At 49.7% G+C, this 19,248-nt stretch overlaps 1 protein-coding gene across 2 annotated transcripts in view; it reads left to right on the top strand.

Moving 5' to 3' along the window:
• The first annotated feature begins 5,815 nt into the window (after positions 1-5,815).
• Positions 5,816-19,248, top strand: part of C1QH1orf21 (chromosome 1q C1orf21 homolog) — a 723,044-nt gene continuing 709,611 nt past the window's right edge. Inside the window, exon 1 of one of the 2 annotated variants that reach the window (XM_069641065.1) lies at positions 5,816-6,161. The gene's annotated coding sequence lies outside the window, so the exon portion shown is untranslated. Of the gene's footprint in view, positions 6,282-19,248 lie in introns of both variants that reach the window. The other variant, XM_069641066.1, reaches the window with a different exon arrangement.

Raw genomic sequence — 19,248 nt, 5'->3', positions numbered from 1 at the left:
ACTGATAATTGCGAGGATCTTGAACTATAAAGATAGGGAGAAGATCCAGGAATACTTTCGTAAGGGTGGTACCATAGAAAGAGAATTCGCCAACATCACAGCATACCAGGATTATACGATGCTGGTCCAGAGACAGAGATAAAGCTATGTGGCCGTTAAGAGGAGGCTGCGCACGGCTGGCATTAAGTGTATGCTTTTGTACCCGGCAAAGCTTAAGGTGCTGCATAAGAGTAGAGCGCTTTTCTTTGACACCCTCGGAGGAAGTGGTGGCATGGCTGGACCTGCAGGGCTGCCCGGAACAAGAGGCAGACCGAGATTGTCAGGAGCATGACAATTGAGGAGCCGGAGTCATGGACATTGAGGGGGTAAGTGGGAGGGTGGCCCCGTCATGGTGGGGGGGGAAAGGAAGATTGGATGGACATTATGTAGCCTTCGGACCTTGTGCCCTGGCTGGACTGGAATATAGTGGGCAAAATGCATGTGAAAACTGCTTAGCACTAGCATGAAGCGTAACAAAATGGGAAATATGAGCAAAGGGATGGGAACAACCTACCCCTGAGAACTAGTAGTTAAGTGGCCACTAGGGCAACTTCACCCTGCTGAACCCTGAGCGTAAGTTTATACGGGACAGGGCTAGATGTGGGGGTGCCTGGGATCCAGGGATGGAGCTGGGCCACAGTTGGGGAGGGTGTTGTTGAGTAAGGGTTGGGAGGTGGGCAGGAGGGAGGGGGGAGAGTTTGGTGTGTATATAGTTTTGGGGAGTTTAAGTTTGATTATGAGCCTACATAGAAGAGTTGGATGGTTGAATCTGCACTGCGCGGGTGGGAGGGATCTGTTTGAGGAAGGGAAGGGGAACTCTAACGGGCCATGGGGGATCTTAAAATAATCATGTGGAATGTCAGGGGTCTTAACAGTTATCAGAAAAGGAATAAGGTCATGTTGTACCTGCGAAGACAAAAGATAGATATTGCACTGCTGCAAGAGACACATCTGACACGGGAAAAGATGGAGATGGTTGTAAAGAAATGGAAAGGGGTTGTGGTGGGCTCGACATACTCGGCTTATGCCAGAGGAGTACTTATCTGGGTAGCGCTGCACGTCCCGTTTCAACTATTACAGGAAGTGATGGAAATGGATGGGAGAATGGTCATATTGAGAGGGTTGGTGGAGAATAAGGAGATCAGCAATGTAAATACATATGCCCCCAACCAGAACACGGCAACATATTTCAGAACTCTTTGCACCAACCTTAGTATGTGTATGGGCAGTGCAGTAATCTGGGGTGGGGATTTTAACTGTGTACTAAACCCCAAGGTAGATAGGTCTGATGGCAAGATTGATAGACCCGCCCCAGCGGCTAAAGCATTGCAGGCACTGCTAGATGACTTTGGTCTGGCAGATGTTTGGAGAATGAAATACCCCCTAGAAAAGCAATATTCGCATTACTCTGCCCCGCAGCAGCTACATACAAGGCTGGACTATATCTTTGCTACGCCGGATGTAATAACAGAGACTACCCAGGCAGAATATAAAGCAAGGGTCCTCTCGGATCACTCGCCCCTGGTTCTTGGGTGGCAATACTGCCCCCCCCCCCGAGAGCACGGATTCCGACATGGCACCTCTGTGCAGAGGTGCTTAAGGACCCCGTTTTTAGAGAGGATATAAGGGAGGAGATTATTAACTACTTTGAGACAAATACGGGTAGCGTTGACTCGGCAAGTACATTATGGGAAGCCTTCAAGGTGGTGATGCGAGGGGTTGCCATAGCAAAATCAAAAGGCCAACAAGGTGGGGTTTTGACTGACCTTCAAAGAACAGAAAGGGAAATAGAAAAGGCATTAAAGGGTGGAAGTGAAGACATGTAGCTGATACTTAAGCTACAGCAGAAATGTGCGGAACATTGGGAAAGACTGCAACCTTAACTACAAAAAATATATAGAGAGACAGCATGCAAGAGGGGATAAAACAGGACAGCTCTTGGCATGGCTATACAAGAGCGAGACTCCCAGACCCATGATCAGAATGATAATAAGAGAAGACGGCAAGATAGAGGACACCCAAGAGGGAGTTAACAAGGAGCTTGCAGATTATTATAAGGTGCTATATGGAGATGGGGAGGGAAGTAGTCATGGGGAGATAACGGAAACATTGTAAGATATAGGACTGCCTATAAGTGAGGAAGAAAGAGAGGAGCTAGATGCACCGATCACTCTGGAGGAGTTAGAAGAAGTGGTGAGGCAGCTGCCCAGTAGTAAGACCCTGGGGGCGGATGGGTTCCCAAGTGAATTTTATAAAGTATATGGGGAGGAAGTGCTCCCCCCAATGTTAGAAATGTTAAATGAAGCGTTTGAGGTGGGACGGTTGCCGGAGTCACTTAGATAAGCGATCATAATACTGCTTCCCAAACCCAACAAGCCGGGGCATAGCTGTGGCTCTTACAGACCTCGGTCGATGTTGAACCAAGACAGCAAGATACTGACGGCTGTCTTGGCAAACAGATTGCGATGAGTTATCAGCAAACTAATACACCCCGACCAGACGGGCTATGTCCCGAACAGAAATATAACTCAAAATCACAGGTGACTCCAACGGGTTGTTGAATGGGAAAGTGAGAATGAAGGCGAAATGGCAATCGTGTCCTTGGACGCGGTAAAGGCTTTTGATTCGGTCAGGTGGCTTCTGGCAGCCCTGGCAGGGTACAGAATGGGGCCTGGATATATAAGGTGGGCGAAGATGCTATATAGTGAGCCGCTGGCCAGAGTTAGAACGGGATCAGTAATATGCGAGAGATGGCAACTCAGCAAAGGCACGAGACAGGGATGCCCATGGTCCCCAATGCTTTACATACTAGCCCTTGAGCCCCTAGCAATATACCTCAGACAACAATATGATACGATAGGAATCGAGGTGGGAGGGGAACGACACTTGATCTCCTTATATGCGGATGATTTGTTGCTGTACTTGAGGCACCTGGAGAAAAATCCCCAGTACATCCTGGAGCTGATGGAGGGATATGCCTGGGCTGTCTGGGATAGCAGTGAATCCTCAAACATCTAGCATTTTTCTGTTAGGCAGCTATAAGGGAACCCTGGTGAGACGGTTACCGGTGCTACAAATACCACTGGCGGTTAGTTCTTTCCGATACCTTGGGATAGACGTGTATCACACGGTAGAAGAGGAACATAGGCACAACACTGAGGTAGCTATTGTGAAAATTGAGAAGTGCATGAAATTCTGGGTGAAGTTGCCCCTAGCAATGATGGGATGAGGTGCAATGCTAAAGATGGTGGTCCTACCTAGGCTCCTGCATTATTTTGGGAATATTCCACACATGATACCCAAGAAGTTTTTTTACTAAACTGAAGAGTATGTGTAGGGATTTCCTGTGGCATGCTTCCCGGAATAGAGTAGCGCTATGGAAGCTGCAGAACTTTTACGAAAAAGGGGGAATAAAACTGCCCAACTATGAGGTTTATTATGTGGCGAGCCAGCTGCAATATGTGGCCAAATGGCTCTCGGATGAAGCAACCCCCGAATTTAGGTTGTTAGGACACGATTGCACCCCATTCCATTTAAGAGAGATGATCTGGCTGCCCATGACAGAAATGAGAGAGCGCCCGAACATGATGATGCTTGGGTGGAAGATGTGGCGCCGGGCATGCCGGATGATGGAGAACCCATTCCCATGCTCCCCGCAGGTACCACTAGTTGCATTGGCAGGGGAAGATAAACAGCTGAGGATGATAATCACGGTCCACTGGGAATCGGTGGGGCTGGTAACGTTAGGGGACATCTGGCAAGAGGGGTCTAGTATAGATTTTGAAGGGCTGGGGGAGAAACGGGGCTACACAAGGGCCAGTATATTACATATCACAGGATGGTGCATAGAATCAGGAAAACATGGCCTGAAACAGTATTGGAAGATGAACCAGATGCTATTATAGAGGCAATATATGATATATCGGAGGGAGGGCATGAGATTTCCAGACTGTACGAGATGGTGATGTCTAAGGTCGGGAAGGATTTAACACAATTGAGACAAGACTGGGAAGCTGGAAGCGGGAGCCCCGATAGAGGATGGGATGTGGGAATGTGCTCTGGGGTACCACAAGAAGGTGTCAAGGAATGCAAGACTAAAACCGATTCAATTGTATATAACGCACAGAGCATACATGACACCTTTGAGGATATCCAGGTTCGAAAATGCGGGACGACAAGCATGTCCCAAATGTAACGAAGAAAAGGCTGACATGATACACATGTTTTGGTCATGTCCAGTAATTGAGCGCTTCTGGGGTGAAGTGGCACAGAAACTAGCGGAAAAGGGGGTCACGATCATAATAGATACAGCCTGGGCCTGCCTGCTGGGGGGGTTCCCCAGATCACAGAAACTTAAGCATGTTGCTAAACTGAAAGATCTAGCATATGTGCTTGCAAAACGAAGAATTGCCATTGGATGGAAGACATGTCAAAGGCCATGGGTGGAGGAAAGATTTGCAGAAATGGGCGGAGGCCGGAATGGGGCAGGCCGGACAGGGTGTAGGAGGAGGGGGAGGCGCGGCAATGGGATGCCCCCGCTAAGAGAAGGTGAATGAAAAATATGTAACATTCCCATGCCGTCCCTTATCAAGGCCCCCCTCCCCACCCCCTGCCTCTTCTTTAGGACTCTGAGCCCCGATCGGGCCTGCCACGTTTGAATTCATCCCCCAATCTTTGACAGTCTGCCGGACACGGCCCATAAGAAGCAGTCTACATATGAGACTGGAAACTGCCCCTGCCCTGGGGCCAGAGCGACCCGTGCCAGTGCTGCCAGGTCCTTGATATGCATGCTGGCCGCGCGCTGACTTGGATTTTCATTTGCAACCCCGTGAAGCCTTTCTGTTGTTTACTTCCGCTTTACTGCCGCTTCCCTCCTCCCCCGCCCCCTCCTGCTTCCCAGGGGCGTTGCTGGGGGGGGGGTAAGGGGGCTATAGCCCCTGATCTTTTGGTTGTAGCCCCGGATAGAATCTCAGGAGCTACAGCCAAAAGACTAGCTAGCCCCCAGTCCCAACATTTCCAACATCAGTGTAGCCCCGGGTCTTTTTCAGACCTAGCAACTCCCCTGCTGCTTCCCCTACCCACGCCTTCTTCACTTTTCCAATACCTTTGTCCTTCCCTAATCGCTTTCTCTTATCCTTTGTACACTCTATTAACTCAACGTACCCCCTTCCTCTAGTACCCCCTCCTGTCACGCGTCCATGCCCCTCCCCTGTGCCCACCCTTTCTCCATATGTCTTCTTTTATCTTGTCTCACTTTGTCAGCCATCCTGCCTCTCCCGCCCCTCTCTCTCTCCTCTTCCACAGAGAGAGAGAGAGAGAGAGAGAGAGAGAGAGAGAGATGGGGGGGGGGGGTCACGCCGACTGACTAGGCGCTCTTGGTTCTTTTTTCGGCAGCAGGCCCCCATCCTCGGATGCACCCTGCTCCCTGGTCCCCCTCCTCCTCGCGCATTACTCCACCTACTTTTCCTTGTCGCCGCCCCTGTCCTTCCCCAGCCCTCCTCTTTCACGCTGCTCCATGCCCTTCCTCTGCCGCCCCTTTCCTCCAGTAACTTCGTCTGCTGTGCATTATGACGGCACGGCCAGCTGGGCAAATATTGCCAAAGTCGATGCATGGGCTGCAGAAAGTGTCACGTTCTCTTCGGCGGTGACGTGTTTGGTTGGCAGCTTGTTTTGCAAAGGGCCAGTTTTAGGCACTTTGTCTAATTTGCCTGGGCTCTCTCATTTTAGGCCCCGCCTCCTGCTTTCCCTGTATCTCCTCCTCTTCTCTCCATTGTCCCTCTTACGTTCTAATTTCATCCCCTCCTACTTTCCTCAGTTGCTCCTCATGCTCTCTGCCTCGTCTCCTCCCGCCCCCTCCTGCTGACTCTCCCCTTCGGCTGTCTCCTCCCCATCTCGCTTGTCACGCCCCCACCTTCCCAAGTCTTGTCCTCTTTCTCCTTTCCCTTTCCCCCTCCTCCTCGCCCCTCAGCTGAGAGGAGGCTGTGAGAGGGTCTTTATGCTCAACTGCAGCCCGGCTGCCCGCCTCCTCTTCCCGGAAATCTTTTAGGCCGTCATCCCTTCGACCCGGAGCCAAGCAGCGAGACCTACATGACGTCCCGCCGGGCTCTGCAGCCTACCAGCGGGTGAGTGCAGGAAGCGCGGAGCCCCCGCCAGCCTCCCTCAGGTGTGCTGCCAGCCCCATCAGTGTGCTGCGTCATCCAGGTGCTGGTGGGTCTCGGGAGCGTGCTGCTCCTCCACCGCAGGTATGCCTGACGCCAGCCCATCCTAGCAGCGCCCCTCCCCATCAGGATAGAGTGTTTATGAGCGCACAAGGCTGCCGTTGTCCTGGAATCTCGCTCAGTCTGGACAGTATCTCTTTGTGACCCTCTGGCTCTCAGTAGCTGTCTCTGGGACAGGGGTGCCGCTGTGCTGCCGATGTCTCTTTAGTGTTTCTCATTTTCTTAGCCCTGTCGTTCTTTGTGATACCCATGCCCCCAGCCCTATCATCGTCTCTTTGCGAGCCGTGGGCACCACCTCCCTCTCTGTGTCTGATTTTTATGGCGTTGTTCTACTGGCTGGCTCGCGGGTTCCCGTCACAGGCAATGTCTTTTTGACTGCCTCCCTCTTGGTCCTGTCAGTGTCTGCCTCCCCTTTGGGCCTGTCAGTGGCTTTCTGCCTCGCAGGCTCTCAGTTAGAATGCGCATGTGACTTAATGGAAGTACATCTCTTTCTCTGATTGCCTGCTTCTCTGGTCTCTCTGTTACTCTGTCTGAGAGTCTTTCTCTGTATCCTCATGTTAGTGTTTATCTTTGTCTCTCTCCTCATGTTAGTGTTTTTATCTTTGCCTCTTTCCTCGTGGTAGTGTTGATCGTTGTCTCTCTCCTCATGGTAGCGTTTGTCTCTCCTCATGGTAGTGTTTGTCTTTGCCTCTCTCCTCGTGTTAGTGTTTCTCCTTTTGTCAGTGATTCTCTGGCTCTCACATCCGTCTCTGCCTCTTTGTCACTATCGTTGTTGGCTATTTCTGTGCCAGTCTGGTTTTCTGTCAGAGACTTTTCCTCCATGGCACGCGTAATCCTGGGCAGATCGTTTTTGTCTCTCTCCTGGCCCTCCCTCCCCCCATAATAGTCACTCTCGTCTCTAACGGATTCGTTGATCTCATAATTTCAGTGTCCTCCTTGTTGGTGACTGAAGGTTATCCCTCTGTGGCCCAGGCCAGGCAGTGTTTCCTCAGGCCAGGCAGTGTTTCCTCAGGCCAGGCACTGTCTCCCTCTGTGGCCCCGGCCTGCCAGTGTCTCCCACTGTGGTCCAGGCCTGCCAGTCCAGGCCTGTCAGTGCCTTCCAGGCCGGGCAGTGTCTCCCCAGGCAGGCCAGTGTCTCCCACTGTGGCCCCAGCCTGCCAGCGTCTCCCACTGTGGCCCAGGCCGGGCAGTGTCTCCCCAGGCCGGGCAGTGTCTTCCTCCAGTGGCCCAGGCCTGTCAATGTCCCAGGCCTGCCAGTGTCTCCCTCTGTGTCCCAGGCCTGTCAGTGTCTCCCTCTGTGTCCCAGGCCGGCCAGTGTGTCTCGCAGGCCGGCCAGCGTCTCCCACTGTGTCCCATGCCTGCCAGTGTGTCTCCCAGGCTGGCCAGCGTCTCCCACTGTGTCCCAGGCCTGCCAGTGTGTCTCCCAGGCCGGCCAGCGTCTCCCACTGTGTCCCATGCCTGCCAGTGTGTCTCCCAGGCCGCCCAGCGTCTCCCACTGTGTCCCATGCCTGCCAGTGTGTCTCCCAGGCCGCCCAGCGTCTCCCACTGTGTCCCATGCCTGCCAGTGTGTCTCCCAGGCCGCCCAGCGTCTCCCACTGTCTCCCAGGCCTGCCAGTGTGTCTCCCAGGCCTGCCAGTGTGTCTCCCAGGCCGGCCAGCGTCTCCCAGGCCGGCCAGCGTCTCCCACTGTGGCCCAAGGCGGGCAGTGTCGCCCTCTGAGCTTTTCAGATCTGTCAGGCTGATGCCATAAGACCATGGGAAGTTCTACGAACATCGACCCACACACAGGAGGAACCCCACCCCCGCTTGAATTGCTGTTGCAGCGATTAAAGGACCCACAGTACGCCATCCGCATATTACCCGCACCACATTTTCTAACGCATTCTATCAGCTGCTGTTGCTTACTAATAAAATGCTTCTGCGGCCTGGCTCATTCGAGAGGCAATGTTGCACATTCTACGGAAAAGAATTGTAGCACACAAAAGCGATGGCATGAACTCAAAAGCTGAAAACTAGTGGGAGACCTTTTCAATCCTTATTCATGACTTTTACCACTTTTCATCATGACGTTGTTTAGGGCGACTTGGCGAACTCTAGTAAAGGAGCGCCAATTGGAGGCAACTTTGCCAGAACCTCTGTACGTCAATATGTTAATGTTTACGATTCGCGTTGCTGCATGGGATTGCGAAGGAGCCGTAGTAAACCAACCCCAAACCGCTCCCATAATAGCATGCATTGAATGAAAGAAAACAGAGTGGCACATCTGTGTGCAATACCGTTTTGATAAAGTGTGCAGCTAACTGGTTCACATCTTTACACACGACCTAGCGCACTCCTCTCTCTGCCGTGTCCGTGTGTGCGGTGCTGTGTATGTTATGCCATACTGTTGGCATGCGTGCCGCGCACAGCTGCCCTTTGCACAGTTTCCAGGTGCTATGGCGGATCTGGAAGAGAGTGATGTGGTAAATATTAGTTGAGGGAGAGGGGAAATACAACATACCTTTGATGTGTGCTGACCGGAAGTAGCCTAAACTCTGGTTCTAGGTGCCCTCTGGCGTGAGCATAGTGACATTAGTGTCTAAAGGGGAGCCTTGCATGCCCGTGGCGCTCGGATGCATTGGCCAAAACGGATATACCCACGTTTATGATATAGGTGTAGGGTTCTGTTTGATGTCTGGATGCTTATTTTTTAGTTGAGGTGTGTATATGTCTAGTGTGTTTGATTATAGAGAATGAGGAGTTTAATGGAGGGCCTTGTGGGCCATCATCTGGTGGGGGCATGGCTATGTCGTGGTATCCTGGGGGTAAGGTAATGCCCTTAGGCAGCCTGAAGAGGGGTGGGTGTGTGTGTGTGTGTGTGCGCGCGCACGCAGGGAGAGGGAGACCCTCTGGGAGGAGGGGAAAAACTAGGGAGCATGTAGCAGTGGGTGCGAGTCATTTTCAAGGGGAGTTGAGGGCAGGAAGATCTTGGCATGCTACGAGATTAAGGGGAGACATCTAGGAGCCAGTCGCTTGAATAGTATTGGCCACCCGAGAGCAAAATGCGTTAGTGGACTTACAGTATTGGGCGCCAGCGGACGAGATCCCAGTGGGTCACCTGGGAGCAATATAGAGTACGGCGGAAGTAGAATCGTGGCCAGGTTAGAGGGGTACAAACAAGCCACCTATAGCAATGCATGGCCTGGCCTGGCAAAACATAAGGGCATGCGAGGCATAACAAAAGATTAGCACTCATAGCAAAGCATGACGCCTTGCTAGTAACAGCGCCACGATGCCTGAGGGACACTTTGTGTGCTTTATAAATGTAAAAAGTAAATAAATAAATAAATGAAAAGGCCTATCCAAGGAAAACGGCCCGGTCTCCTCCTGGCACCCCTATCGCTGGCCTAGGCAGGCAGCTGCCATGTCCGTTACTCAGTTTGTCTGTTCCAACCTCTCCAATAGATATATTGGACACTGTGTGCAGCAAGGACCTGGACATTGGCAAATGAGTGGAGGAGGCAGTCTGGCTCATTACCATAAGCAGAGTACTAGGGGGTTCTAGGTAGGGCTGTGCCGAATAGCCTATTTAGCATTCGGCCGAATACCGAATAGTTTGTTAACTAGTTGCTTTAATTTATGAATCGTGTTCCAAACTTGAAAAAGCACACTTATTAAAAAAAAAAAAGCACCATTTTAAATGCATTCTATACTTTCATTTCTCTTCATTGTAATCAATGTAGCATCTTTATTTAAAGTATAATAGCCAGATAAAAAGCAGATTTAACCAAAATGAAGGGACCAAATATATAGAATGTTATTGCATATTCAAAACCAGTACTAGTCTAAGTAGGAGGCTTCCCAAATGCAAAAGGACTAGGTTGAACAAAATGGATTGCAATTTGCAACCCGCTGTCATACACTGGCCCACTTTGATTACCCAACATAAATGCCTCTGAAAGGCCTGTTAGGTGGGGGCATGTTACTCTGCCTGACATAACCAAGTCTTGCTAGTCTCCACTACTCATTATGACTTCTTAATGTTTCTCCATGGGTATGGCCCGTAGGAACAAATGCGGCTCACTTATCCTCGTCGCTCCTTCTCGCCAATAGACAAACATATGCACCTTATCATTTCTGATAAAATATCAGATAATGTTAAACTCAGGACTCAAGTCCTTAAAAAAGAAAAGGGGGGACTATGACGTACGCAATGGGAAGTGACTTTACAAGAACTGAATGTATCCTAAAGTGAAATATGCACACTGTCTTTTCCAACTGAAGAAAGTGCACTTTGCTTATAAGCATTCGTTCAAAAGAAAAGATTTTCCTGTATTGTTGCAGGCTAAGTATAAAAGGTCAGCACCTCTTATGTGTAAGAATCTGTAACAAAACATGCTCTAAGGGGCAGATACAATATACAATATTTTACAGCTGTGTGATAGCAATTTGTAAGGTCTTGTGGCTAAGTGTCTGGTCTAATTCTATTCAGTTTTTCAAACTGAAGTCCATATTTGCCTTTCTGAGTTCGTGTTGCATTGTATTCAAATGAGAATGACAAAGTATTCGGCAACAGCCGAATAGCAAGAAACTATTTGGCCGTAGCCGAATACCTTTTTTTCAGCTGGAATTCGGCTGAATACTTACTCGAAGCCAAAGTTCAGTACACCCCTAGTTATAGGAGGCAAGATGTATATTTTTGGAGTAAGGTTTGCCTGAGAGAGGTATACCTGAGACACTCACTTGACCGGCCTTAGCATGTTGGCATGCAGGCTGGTTGTTGCCTCAAACCTCACCCGAACCTGTGGAGGGGCTGTGCAGAGTGGGCCCTGCTGGGACTTTTGTCTGGGGCTAGAATGTCTGGTTGTTTTTCTGAGAAGTCTGCTCCAGTGCCTTCAAAATGCCTCCACCACCCCTGCATAGAGTGCACAGCCACAAAACCGTCCCCAATTACTGGTGGGATGGGCCCCATGACTTTAGTTTCAGAATGAGGCTGAACCCCTGCATGGGGGTCTTCCAGGGGAGATCGATGAGATGTGGAGCTGGCAAAGGTAAGGAATCCACATTCCACCTTGCCAGCTCCCCCGGAAGAGCCTGAGATGGAGAGGAGCCTCTGGGCATTGAAAGAAAGCAGGGTGTGGGGGGTGGGATAGCAGTTCCACAGCCTAACCTCTCATATATGCAGTATCTCCGCCCCTTTACCAGCTGTGGCAACCGGGGGGATCTTATTGGCCAGCACTGCAGGGCAGTAAGAACGGATAATGGCACAGGAAGAGTGTTCAGATTCTGGCGGAACCGCTGGCGGGGGAGCTCTCTAGCGGCCCACGCCACGCAGCAAGGTGCATTGCTCTTTGGCCTAGGGTTGCCCAGTTCTCAACACAAATGTGAGGGGATCGGGAGGGGCCGTCAGACATTATCCTCAGCACAAGGTGTTAAGTGCCCCTTCTTCCTCCCCACAGCGGGACTCTGAGAGGAACACCCTTGCCCCCATTGCTTTTCTGAATTAGATTGGTACCCTTACTGAATATTTGTATGCACATGTTCACGGATTCTTCTGGTATGTTTACGAGCATGAGTGTCAAAAATGTGTTTTCCTAGTTTTGAAACTAGCTACGAAACTACACCTGTTTTGTCCCGTGTTATCATTTGCTTGCCCATTCATTTTCCAAACATCCAGAAATGGCTTAAATCGGGATAATTTCTTGGGAGCTCGTAGGATCTTGAACCATGCGCCATTGTGCTCAGCTGAAACATTGGCACATGCAAAAAAGGTGTCACACTTTGAGATTTGGGCCCTCGGTTAGCATCTTGGAGCGCCCCTCTTCCATGAGGCATGTAACAAATAGGACTTGGACCCAGGTCACCACGAACAGTAATAGAGGGAAGGAAGGAAGGCACAATAATGCAAAATGCATGGCACTTATTAGTCTGGGGTGTAAGGCAGGCAATGGGAAACTAGGACCCCAGCGGTTTCTCCTAGGTAATGCCTCGGTTAGAACGCTTCCGCATTCCACAGGATTTCATCTATAACTTAAGTGGCTTCAATGTTGTTTCTCTGCAGTTTTAATGTTTGTATCTTGAGCAATACCTTGTATTGAATATTTGTCCACTTTTTTTAAATCTTAATGTTATTTATTTATTTGAATTTGTATAGCGCACAGAGGCCCTGAGGCATCGCGGCGCTGTTACAGAAGGTTTTGCTTAATACATGCATGAGTGAGTCAAGGGGCAGTGCAAGAAAGGCATAGAGTACATTATATACAGAGAGGGAAGATGTGTATGTTATTTGTACAGTTCCTGTGGCAGTGACATCTGTAAATGCATATTGGGGGCGGGGTTAGTTGAACAGGTTGGTTTTTGGCAGTTTGCGGAAGACATTGTATGATGTGTTTCTACTTTTTGCACTGGCACTATTGCACTTTATGCACATGCACTTTGCACAAAGGCACTTTACTTAATTGTGCATTGGTTTTACATGGACTAATGCTTCTAGTCCTGTATGCATATCGGACCAGAGGTCCGTCATATAGTAAATTGTAAAATAAAGGTCTGTGGCCACATTGGTTGGGCCAGTATTAACACATCTTGAATATGTGCAAGCAAACGTTATGGATTTATTTATTCTTTGCATTTTTTTACTTTGTTGCACTTGATATAATAAATAGTATGTATTCGGTTGAGTGTCATACTGCCGTATCAAACTGGGCAGCAGTTCAATAAGAAGAAAGTCCTTTAGAAAGAATGAATTATGTCAGGAGCCCCTTCATTAATAGAAAAATGCCATGAGCTCTTATCCCGGTTATATTGGATAACCCCTCCCCCCCGACCCCCTGCCTGCAGGGACGGCATTTCCCCAAAATTCCCCAAAATTCCAGGGGTGGTGGAAGTGACATCACACGACTTGACTTCTGATGACATCACAGGAAGTGATGTAATTTGACCCCATGTGATATCACAGGAAGCGATGGAACAGGCCCTTTCACCCCTTGACAAAACAGGAAGTGGCATCAAATAGCATTGTTCCTAAGTACAGTACTAAAAATATGGTTACAATATCACTGTAATGCGATATACATTTCATACAAGAATGGATCGCCATATATCATTAATATCAGTGTGTGTATAGGCCCATATTACCAAATTACTGTGAACGCAAACAGACGTTCAAGGCCAAATGATAATGTGTTTAGCGCTTACGTGCTTTATATAGAACAAATATACATACAATATCCCCCAACCTGTGTTGATACTCATTTATCAAACCTCAAAAGGATGAAAGGCTGAGTTAGCTGTGCCGCAAATTTGAACCTGCAACCTGCAGATCACACAACACATTCCAGCAGCGAGCGATCAACCCACTGAGCTATCTTACCGGCTATAGCTATAATGCTCTGAAAGTCAGAAAGCAAATGACACTCTGTAGTGGATACCATTACACTAGTAACTGAGATGCAGGCCAGTTCATCTACAGGTCTTGTGCAGAGTTGGCCACATGTAAAGCCTGTGTGGATCTACTTTTCGGGCTTCGGAGGTTGGGAAATTAGGGAAAGCAGCGCACTCACACGACACCCCATACATTGGGCATTCATTACCTAATGCATGCAAAAAAACCTCCTGAACAGCATGCCATGGAGATGGGAAAGATAGACAAATTACAACAAAGCATTAATTGTTTAAATGTGGCATAATGAAATCAAGGGCCACTTTATGTGCTGTGGTCAAACATTTCTGCAGTGTACACAAGCTTTTAAGCACAAGGATTTTGTCAAGTGACCGAGGACACCGAGATGGAATGTCTTGTGATGATCGTAACGGAAACAACAGCAAAAAACATGCTATAACTCCAACTTGCGAAAAGCAAACTACATAGTCTGAAATGGATGCTTATTCTACTCTAAAAGTTTTTGTCTGCATTCTGAATTTGAGGTTTTTAAGAACTCACCCCCTGAAGTGTGCCTGAAATAAAAGTACCACATGGCGCTGGCCACAGCCCAGAAATTTCAATTAAAAAATCATTTTTTTCCCCAAAGAATTTAGGGCTAGCAAGGGAGCACTCATAATGGCATGGCTGCTTGCCTGGAGGCTACTCGTGTCCCCGGATCTGCTTTGTTGGGTTTCCCAGGTCTCTGCCCCCATCTTGTGTGGGGGCTTTCGTGGAAGTCTGCCTCCAGGGGGCTTGGATTGGGTGGCCTTGCTGCATGCTCTCCAATAATTCAGCTGCCAAACATTGAAGCCAGCGTGTGTGCTCAAGTGAACCACCTGCATGTGCTGCATGCGCTTAGTCACCTCATCACTGAAGACATGTCATGTGGCTTCTTCCTCCTGCTGCTCGTAACATGCCAAGGTATTGTAACATGACAGGCTTGGACTGACCCGTAGGGCAAAGCCCCAGGCAAAATGCTCAAAATGCTAGTGTGTGCCCTGAGGTGAGAGCAGCTTTCCTCTTCATTGAAGGCTTCTGTCTGGCGGGTAGTGAGAGCAGCTTTCCTCTTCTGTCTGGCGGGTAGAGGCTTCTGTCTGGCGGGTAGTGAGAGCAGCTTTCCTCTTCTGTCTGGCGGGTAGTGAGAGCAGCTTTCCTCTTCTGTCTGGCGGGTAGTGAGAGCAGCTTTCCTCTTCTGTCTGGCGGGTCATGAGAGCAGCTTTCCTCTTCATTGAGGGCTTCTGTCTGGGGGGTAGTGAGAGCAGCTTTCTTCTTCATTGAAGGCTTCTGTCTGGCGGGTAGTGAGAGCAGCTTTCCTCTTCATTGAAGGCTTCTGTCTGGTGGGCAGTGAGAGGAGCTTTCCTCTTCGTTGAAGGCTTCTGTCTGGCGGGTCGTGAGAGCAGCTTTCCTCTTCTGCCTGGCGGGTCGTGAGAGCAGCTTTCCTCTTCTGCCTGGCGGGTCTTGAGAGCAGCTTTCCTCTTCTGTCTGGCGGGTTGTGAGAGCAGCTTTCCTCTTCTGTCTGGCGGGTTGTGAGAGCAGCTTTCCTCTTCTGTCTGGCGGGTTGTGAGAGCAGCTTTCCTCTTCTGTCTGGCGGGTAGTGAGAGCAGCTTTCCTCTTCATTGAAGGCTTCTGTCTGGCGGGCCGCGAGAGCAGCTTTCCTCTTCATTGAAGGCTTCTGTCTGGCGGGCCGCGAGAGCAGCTTTCCTCTTCATTGAAGGCTTCTGTCTGGCGGGTCGTGAGAGCATCTTTCCTCTTCTGCCTGGCGAGTCGTGAGAGCAGCTTTCCTCTCCTGCCTGGCGGGTCGTGAGAGCAGCTTTCCTCTTCTGTCTGGCGGGTTGTGAGAGCAGCTTTCCTCTTCTGTCTGGCGGGTTGTGAGAGCAGCTTTCCTCTTCTGTCTGGCGGGTTGTGAGAGCAGCTTTCCTCTTCTGTCTGGCGGGTTGTGAGAGCAGCTTTCCTCTTCTGTCTGGCGGGTAGTGAGAGCAGCTTTCCTCTTCATTGAAGGCTTCTGTCTGGCGGGCCGCGAGAGCAGCTTTCCTCTTCATTGAAGGCTTCTGTCTGGCGGGCCGCGAGAGCAGCTTTCCTCTTCATTGAAGGCTTCTGTCTGGCGGGTAGTGAGAGCAGCTTTCCTCTGTCTGGCGGTTTGTGAGAGCAGCTTTCCTCTTCTCTCTGGAGGTCAGTGAGAGCAGCTTTCCTCTTCGTTGAAGGCTTCTGTCTGGTGGGTCGTGAGAGCAGCTTTCCTCTTCTGCCTGGCAGGTCGTGAGGGCAGCTTTCCTCTTCTGTCTGGCGGGTCGTGAGAGCAGCTTTCCTCTTCTTTCTGGCAGGTAGTGAGAGCAGCTTTCCTCTTCATTGAAGGCTTCTGTCTGGCGGGCCGTGAGAGCAGCTTTCCTCTTCATTGAAGGCTTCTGTCTGGCGGGCCGTGAGAGCAGCTTTTCTCTTCATTGAAGGCTTCTGTCTGGCAGGTAGTGAGAGCAGCTTTCCTCTTCATTGAAGGCTTCTGTCTGCCTGGTCGTGAGAGCAGCTTTCCTCTTCTGTCTGCCGGGTCGTGAGAGCAGCTTTCCTCTTCTGTCTGGCGGGTAGTGAGAGCAGCTTTCCTCTTCATTGAAGGCTTCTGTCTGGCGGGTAGTGAGAGCAGCTTTCCTCTTCATTGAAGGCTTCTGTCTGGCGGGTAGTGAGAGCAGCTTTCCTCTTCTGTCTGGCGGGTAGTGAGAGCAGCTTTCCTCTTCTGTCTGGCGGGTAGTGAGAGCAGCTTTCCTCTTCATTGAAGGCTTCTGTCTGGCGGGTAGTGAGAGCAGCTTTCCTCTTCATTGAAGGCTTCTGTCTGGCGGGCCGTGAGAGCAGCTTTTCTCTTCATTGAAGGCTTCTGTCTGGCAGGTAGTGAGAGCAGCTTTCCTCTTCATTGAAGGCTTCTGTCTGGCGGGTAGTGAGAGCAGCTTTCCTCTTCTGTCTGGCGGGTAGTGAGAGCAGCTTTCCTCTTCTGTCTGGCGGGTAGTGAGAGCAGCTTTCCTCTTCATTGAAGGCTTCTGTCTGGCGGGTAGTGAGAGCAGCTTTCCTCTTCATTGAAGGCTTCTGTCGGGCGGGCAGTGAGAGCAGCTTTCCTCTTCATTGAAGGCTTCTGTCTGGCGGGCCGTGAGAGCAGCTTTCCTCTTCATTGAAGGCTTCTGTCTGGCGGGTAGTGAGAGCAGCTTTCCTCTGTCTGGCGGGTAGTGAGAGCAGCTTTCCTCTTCAATGAAGGCTTCTATCTGGCGGGTAGTGAGACTTTCACCTTTATGGCAGAGGACCTTTTAAATAGACTATACCCGCAACAGAGTTTCAGGTGACTCCTTGTCTTGAAGTCCAATGAAGAATCAACTAAGGGCAGGTTTTCTCTCCCTTATAAAGGCAAATTACTACTGCAGATTGTCTGTCTAAAGAAAGCCTGTTGTCCATGGTCCAATGCAGTATATTTAACAAGTGTCATTTGTTATCTGATGTCATACCCAGAGTTCTTTGTCTGCAGGAAGTGGGGAAGGGCAGGACATTTAGTGAGCCCTCCCCTTGCAGAATCAAAGATGGTGGAACCCCCATCTTGGCCTGAACCCGCTCCTCTGGGCTACGCTATCCCCACACCCTTCCCATGTCTTCCTACTTCAAAAGAACTGCCCTCTGGTGTGAGTGTGTCTTTGTTATGTCAGGAGTTTGAAGCGCCAGTTCCAAGGTGGCCTCCCAGGGAAGATTCCTGTGCCCTAAAGGAAGGTGTCCACCTTTCTCGGGGAGATTAAAGGGGCAACTTCCCGGGCAGGGTTCCACATGGTTGTTGTGGGAACAACCAGTCCAGGCGGCTAACGCACACAAGCCCATCAATGATTTTATTATTTATTTATTTAGTCATATTTTTGTAGCGCTGCTTAACCCGGGGACATCTGGGCGCTATTCTTAGTTCTTTCATAGTTACAGTTGTTTTCATGGTTACATATCTACCTAGCACAAGGGGTTCCTGACAATACAGTTGTTTGAGTCCCCTCGCCAAGCTGACGCTAGTACGACATCTAAATGCTGTTGCCATAGTCTCTAACAACCTGTGCAGCAACCTTGCCCTATAGAGATATGGCTTATACTTAGTTTAACGCGCCACGAGGGCGGCTGTGGTGCACAGTTATTATGTTATGAACCAGAGGTGCAGACCATTAAACAGCCACTTCTGCCTGTTGCAACTTTGTGTTCAGCAGCTGTCAGGAATGTGCATGCCACCTTTGAACCCGCCCTGCTGCCACTGGGCGGCGGCTGGAGATGTCAGCCAAGCGGCACATGGTTGCACTATGCTTTTGGCATGGAGCATTATGAAAGGGCGTGGGTCTGATAAGTAGAGCTTTTCAGAATCAGAATTACCTGCATCATTGTATTTCTAAAAATCCCAAAAAAGAGAGAGAGAGAGAGATTAAACGTTTTGTTTAATTAAGTAAAATGTGTGTTCAAGATTGCAATAACATTTTTACAGTACACGGAGATCTTACTCTAAAGGCAAGATGCGTTATACGGGAAATGATCTCACCCGCGATAACCTCCTGCCCACTTGGCACCTCTGGCCTCCTGCCCACTTGGCACCTCTGGCCTCCTGCACACTTGTGGGAAGGCTGTTCCCCTTTCTTTTGTGTGGCCGCCTTCTCGATTATTCATGCCGAGATAAATTCGGCCTTTCCTGTTTCGTCCTAGGTCATCCACACCGCAATCTTCAGCTCTCACCCCTGCTGGAAACTCCCTTACTTTTTGTGAATGGTCCCAGCTCATCTAAAATGGGATCATCAACCAGAAAAGGTGTTTAAAGTCAAATTACTTTGTTCTTTTCCATCACCTCTTGGCAGAATGTAAATGTATTTTCTGTTTGTTTCTTTTTTTTACATTCTGGCATGTTCTCTCCCCCAGTTGCTGGCCTGCAGGGACCAGAATGCAGATGTAACGCCAGTACTGGATTCCATCCTCATGTATGTCATTGGGTAACGTGCAGGCTCATGACGTCACACGTGTGCTTGTTCTAGAAGGGGTTGAGTGAAGTGGCATTTTCGAAAGGTTTTGGATGGCCTCTCTGGATATTCTGTCATTCCCACCTACACTGTACATCTAAGAGTGGGAACAAAACGTTGTCTTCAGCTACCCTTTTTCCCTAGTAGTTGCGTTGCATTTCATGCACCAACGATTAACCCCGAAAGCTGCCAGCGCCCTTCGCCCAGAAGCCCAGCCTTTGTTTGCACATGCATTCATGTTTTTTGTTCTGTTTTCTCAGTTTGGTTGGTTGTATCGTGTGGTCGAGTTTCTTTTGCTCAAGTACTTCTGGTCCCATCCAGTACTGCTAGTGACCCTTGTACTGGCACCGCAGCTGGGGCGTTTCTCACGATTGATAGTGCGCTGGATAGGGCGCGACACCACGCTGCAAGCTGTGTGCACTGCCCTGCTGTCAGGGCCAGACTTTGAGCTGAAGAGCAATGACGTCACAACGGCGGCTACTGTTACCAGTCACATCACACTGAGGGCCCGATTCTGAACAAGGTGCAAAGTACCGAAAACGAAAGCATTTTCGGTTCTTAACACAGATTCTGAAGGTGGCGCATTGTTTCCGTAG

This window comes from Ambystoma mexicanum, chromosome 1q (assembly GCF_040938575.1).
Source record: "Ambystoma mexicanum isolate Mex_15411 chromosome 1q, UKY_AmexF1_1, whole genome shotgun sequence".
Taxonomy (NCBI): Eukaryota; Metazoa; Chordata; class Amphibia; order Caudata; family Ambystomatidae; genus Ambystoma; species Ambystoma mexicanum.
The sequence above is the reverse complement of the archived record's forward strand: the minus strand, read 5'-3'. Positions and strand labels throughout refer to the sequence as shown.